The sequence below is a fragment of the Anolis sagrei genome, chromosome 2 (genome assembly GCF_037176765.1).
Source record: "Anolis sagrei isolate rAnoSag1 chromosome 2, rAnoSag1.mat, whole genome shotgun sequence".
NCBI classification, from domain to species: Eukaryota; Metazoa; Chordata; class Lepidosauria; order Squamata; family Dactyloidae; genus Anolis; species Anolis sagrei.
Genome location: NC_090022.1, coordinates 74,322,845 through 74,328,844, shown reverse-complemented (window position 1 = coordinate 74,328,844; position 6,000 = coordinate 74,322,845).

Sequence of the window (6,000 nt, the reverse complement as noted above, 5' to 3'; positions counted from 1 at the left end):
GGGTCCCCAGGTGTTTGGCCTACAACTCTCAGAAATCCCAGCCAGTTTACCAGCTGTTAGGATTTCTGGGAGTTGAAGGCCAAAACATTTGGGGATCCACAGGTTGAGCACCACTGATCTACAGTGGAAGCATTTGTGTGTATATGTGCCTTCAAGTCACTTATGGGTTTATAGATGTCATAGTGTTTTCTTAGGCAAGGAACGTACCTGATGATTAAATTGTTCAGCACCATTACAATGTTCCAGCTACTTAACAAAGCCTTATACACTAGAAATTGCTGCCAGAAGTTACTCCAGCTTTTACTTCACTGTGTACAAGGGAAGGTGATACTTTGTGACAAAGAGGCACTCATGAATTATTTATTGGTGTGAAAGACGGGGAGGAGGGGGGGGGGTTGGAGGAGGCAAGGGAATGATGCATCCTTCCTTGTTTAGCCTCAGGCCAGAACCTGTCATGTGGATTTCAACACAGAATTTTTAGCTGGTCAATCATTATCTGTCCACAGAGTGATGAATGACAGGTTTCCTGACTTTCCTTGCTGTACCCAGCCTCATCAACTTGCACTCTCTTTCTCTCTCTCGGGGACGTTCACACTTGATGTTCTTCTTACATAGAAATTATCTCTCCGCTGTACCGGGGTGGTGGGGCTGGGGGAGTAGTTGGCACTTCTAAATGGAATTCAACAGTATCTCTTCTGCCAGAAGTACACAGGTCAGGAAGGCAATATGTGCAGTGTGTTGATTATCACCATGTAGGAAAAACGCAGCATACTAAACAGCTCTCAGTATGTGTACCTGGAAGTGAAAAGATGTATCTTTTTAAAACATATGAATGAATAACAGCCATGCTCTTCAGAGGGCACAGCATTTCTCTCTGCTCCTGTGGTATATTGCTAGAGCTGAGCAAAAACGGGATTATCGGTGAAATCTGGCCACCTTCATGCTTATATGAATAGATGCATATTTTCCCTCTTTTGATTCATAGGGTTTAGTTTAGCATTGTACTTGAATTTGTCAACCTTTCCTTCCATGGTCCCCATGTTAGGCAAAGCCAGATAGTTGCCTCTAGAGCAGTGGTTCTCAACCTGGGATCCCCAGATGTTTTTGGCCTACAACTCCCAGAAATCCCAGCCAGTTTACCAGCTGTTAGGATTTATGGGAGTAGAAGGCCAAAAACATCTGGGGGCCTCAGGTTGAGAACCACTGCTCTAGAAGCCAATGTTGTCCTTTTTTGCCTATCTGCTCACTTGCCCTTCCTCTCTGGGTGCCATTCAACCGTTCTCCATGGCCTCAGGTGTGGTCAGATGAAAGTCACTTTCTTGTTATCTATGTTGTTGTTGTTCATTCGTTCAGTCGTCTCCGACTCTTCGTGACCTCATGGACCAGCCTACGCCAGAGCTCCCTGTCGGCCGTTATCACCCCCAGCTCCCTCAAGGTCAGTCCAGTCACTTCAAGGATGCCATCCATCCATCTTGCCCTTGGTCGGCCCCTCTTCCTTTTGCCTTCCATTTTCCCCAGCATAATTGTCTTCTCTAGGCTTTCCTGTCTCCTCATGATGTGGCCAAAGTACTTCAACTTTGTCTCTAGTATCCTTCCCTCCAGTGAGCAGTCGGGCTTTATTTCCTGGAGGATGGACTGGTTGGATCTTCTCGCAGTCCAAGGCACTCTCAGAACTTTCCTCCAACACCACAGCTCAAAAGCATCGATCTTCCTTCGCTCAGCCTTCCCTAAGGTCCAGCTCTCACATCCGTAGGTGACTACAGGGAATACCATGGCTTTGACTAGGCGGATCTTTGTTGCCAGTCTGATGTCTCTACTCTTCACTATTTTATCGAGACTGGACATTGCTCTCCTCCCAAGAAGTAAGCATCTTCTGATTTCCTGGCCACAGTCTGCATCTGCAGTAATCTTTGCACCTAGAAATACAAAGTCTGTCACGGCCTCCACGGTTTCTCCCTCTATTTTCCAGTTGTCAATCATTCTTGTTGCCATAATCTTGGTTTTTTTGACGTTTAGCTGCAACCCGGCTTTTGCGCTTTCTTCTTTCACCTTGATTAGAAGGCTCCTCAGCTCCTCCTCGCTTTCGGCCATCAGAGTGGTGTCATCTGCATATCTGAGGTTGTTAATGTTTCTTCCAGCAATTTTCACCCCAGCTTTGGATTCATCCAGCCCCGCACATCGCATGATGTGTTCTGCATACAAGTTAAAAAGGTTGGGTGAGAGTATGCAGCCTTGCCGTACGCCTTTCCCAATCTTGAACCAGTCTGTTGTTCCGTGGTCAGTTCTGACTGTTGCTACTCGGTCCTTGTACAGATTCCTCAGGAGAGAGACAAGATGGCTTGGGATGCCCATCCCACCAAGAACTTGCCACAATTTATTATGATCCACACAGTCAAAGGCTTTAGAGTAGTCAATGAAGCAGAAGTAGATGTTTTTCTGAAACTCCCTGCCTTTCTCCATTATCCAGCGGATATTGGCAATCTGGTCTCTCGTTCCTCTGCCTTTTCTAAACCCAGCTTGAACATCTGGCAACTCTCGCTCCATGTATTGCTGGAGTCTTCCTTGCAGGATCTTGAGCATTACCTTACTGGCATGAGAAATAAGGGCCACTGTACGGAAGTTTGAGCAGTCTTTCGCATTTCCCTTTTTTGGTATGGGGATATAAGTTGATTTTTTCCAGTCTGATGGCCATTCTTGTGTTTTCCATATTTGCTGGCAAATGGCATGCATCACCTTGACAGCATCATCTTTTAAGATTTTAAACAGTTCAGCTGGGATCTCGTCGTCTCCTGCTGCCTTGTTGTTAGCAATGCTTCTTAAGGCCCATTCAACCTCACTCCTCAGGATGTCTGGTTCTAATTCATTCACCACACCGTCAAAGCTATCCTCGATATTGTTATCCTTCCTATACAGATCTTCTGTATAGTCTCGCCACCTTCTCTTGATCTCTTCAGCTTCTGTTAGGTCCCTGCCATCTTTGTTTCTTATCATACCAATTTTTGCCTGAAATTTACCTCCAATGTTTCTAATTTTCTGGAAGAGGTCTCTTGTCCTTCCTATTCTGTTGTCTTCTTCCACTTCCATGCATTGCTTATTTAAAAATAGTTCCTTATCTCTTCTGGCTAACCTCTGGAATTGCGCATTTAACTGGGCATATCTCCCCTTTTCACTGTTTCCTTTTGCTTTCCTCCTTTCTTGGGCTACTTCCAGTGTCTCAGCAGACAACCATTTTGCCTTCTTGGTTTTCTTTTTCTTTGGAACGTACTTTTTTGCCGCCTCCTGAACAATGTCGCGGACTTCTGTCCATAGTTCTTCTGGGACTCTGTTTACTAAATCTAGTCCTTCAAATCTGTTCTTCACTTCCACTGTATATTCGCTAGGAATGTTAGTGAGATCATATCTAACTGGTCTGTGTATTTTCCCTGATCTCTTTAGTTTTGTTCTAAATTGGGCAATAAGAAGTTCGTGATCTGAGCTACAGTCAGCCCCAGGTCTTGTTTTCACCGACTGGATGGATGTCCGCCACCTTTGGCTGCAAAGGATGTAGTCAATCTGATTTCGGTGTTGACCATCTGGTGAGGTCCATGTATAAAGCCGTCTTTTAGGTTGTTGGAAGAGAGTATTCGTTATACACAGCGAGTTTTCCTGGCAGAATTCTATCAGCCTGCGTCCCGCTTCATTTTGTTCTCCCAGACCATGCTTGCCTGTGATCCCAGTTGTCATTTGACTTCCCACCTTGGCATTCCAGTCTCCTGTAATGAAAATAATGTCTCTTTTTGGTGTATTATCCAGTAGGTCCTGCAGATCCTCATAGAACTGATCTACTTCTGCTTCTTCAGCAGCTGTGGTTGGGGCGTATATTTGGATCACTGTGATGTTGAAAGGCTTTCCTTGCACTCGAATTGAGATCATTCTGTCATTTTTTGGGTTGTATCCAAGCACCGCTTTAGCGAATTTCTTATTAATTATGAAGGCTACTCCATTTCTTCGATGTTCCTCTTGTCCACAGTAGTAGATCTGGTGGTCATCTGATGTGAAGTGGCCCATTCCAGTCCATTTCAGTTCGCTGACCCCAAGAATGTCTATCTTTAGTCTTGACATCTCACCAATAACAACATCCAATTTGCCCTGGCTCATAGATCTTACATTCCAGGTTCCTATGGTGTGTTGATCTTTAGAGCATCGGATTCGTCGTTCGCCTCCAGTACCGTCGGCCGCTAGCCTTCCTTTCGGCTTTGAGCTAGCTGCGTCATCACATCTGGGGCTAGTTGAACTTATCCTCTGCTCCTCCCCAGTAGCATTTTGGCCATCTTCCGACCTGGGAGTCCCATCTTCCAATGGCATACCGACATATCTCTGGTTGTACTGGTCCATTTAGTTTTCTTGGCAAGGATACTGGAGTGGTTTGCCATTGCCTTCCCCAGGGATCACGCTTGGTCTGACCTCTCTGCCACAACCGTCCCGTCTTGGGTGGCCCTTCACGGTTTCGCTCATGACATCATTGAGGTGCTCAAGCTCCAGCGCCCCGACAAGGCGGTGATCCTTTGCTGGAGCTTGTTATCTATGTTGGATTAAATTCAGTTGGCAAGTTGGAGTGGTAGGAGATGGAAGAACATCTGTATTTCAATATCAGGAATATGAATGGAAAATGTTTCTTGTATCTCATATGGCATCTCTGATCTTAAAAAGTCAGTTTTGGATCTGTGCTTATAAAGGTAGCCCCTCTGCCCAGTCACTCCAGTATTTCCACACCTTCACTTCAGTTCCTGGATGCCAGTTCTATCCTACCCAGACCTGAATGGAACCCTTCCTGTCTATCCCTTCTACCTATGGCAAAATCCCCAGCCCTGGGAGCTTCAACCTCTGGACCTGTGGGGTCTTGGCCCTGAAAAATAAACAATCTCTTATAAAATATAGTACATCCCCTGTATCTGCTGGAGATACTTGACTGGACTTTGCATGGATATGCAAAACTATGGGCAATATTAAACCCAATTGATGTCAGGCTCAAAAATACCATATAGCAGAATTTTCCAAACTGTGTATCATGATGTTAATGTGCCAGCTGCAGTTTGTAGGTGTGTCACATGAACATAATGAGAAACCTCTGAGTTTGGATGGCCATCTGTCAAGAATACTTTGTGCTTCTCCTGCATTGTAGGGTGTTGGGCTAGATGGCTCATGTGGCCTCTTCCAACTCTATGATTCTATAAGTTTTATGTTAAATAAGCAATAAATCATACAATTAAAAACATATAAATGAAAGATTGCCATGAGATATGTGGTCTCTTGATGCATTTTGTTATTAAAATGTACAGATTTGTCCCTATCTATCTATATATATATAAATGCTCTGTTTGTTTTGAGTGACATCATGACTTAAAATCTGCAGGACAATTTGGCCACAAGACTACTAACCCAAAGAATGACCATCACTCAAAAAATTAATTTTGTCATTTGGGAGTTGTAGTTGCTGGGATTTATAGTTAACCTACAATCAAAGAGCATTTTAAACTCCACCAAAGATAGAATTGAACCAAACTGGGCACACAGGACTCCCATGACCAACAGAAAATACTAGAAGGGTTTGGCCTTGACCTTGGGTTTTGGAGTTGTAGTTCACTTACATCCAGAGAGCACTGTGGACTCAAACAATGAAGGATCTAGACTAAATTTGACACAAATACTCCATATGCCCAAATATGAACACAGATGGAGTTTGGGGAAAATAGACCTTGACATTTGGGAGTTATAGTTACTGGGATTTATAGAAGAACATTCTGAAATCTACCAACAACAGAATTGGGCCAAACTTCCCACACAGAACCCCCATGATTAATAGAAAATACTGTGTTTTCTGGTGGTCTTTGGTGACCCTTCTGACACCACCTCATGACACCCCCCCCCCCCCCAGGACTCGATGGCCTTAAGGCCGGTTGAGAAATGCTGCCTTAAGTCCATCGAGTCCAACTCCCTTCACCAGGGTAAGAAAACATAATC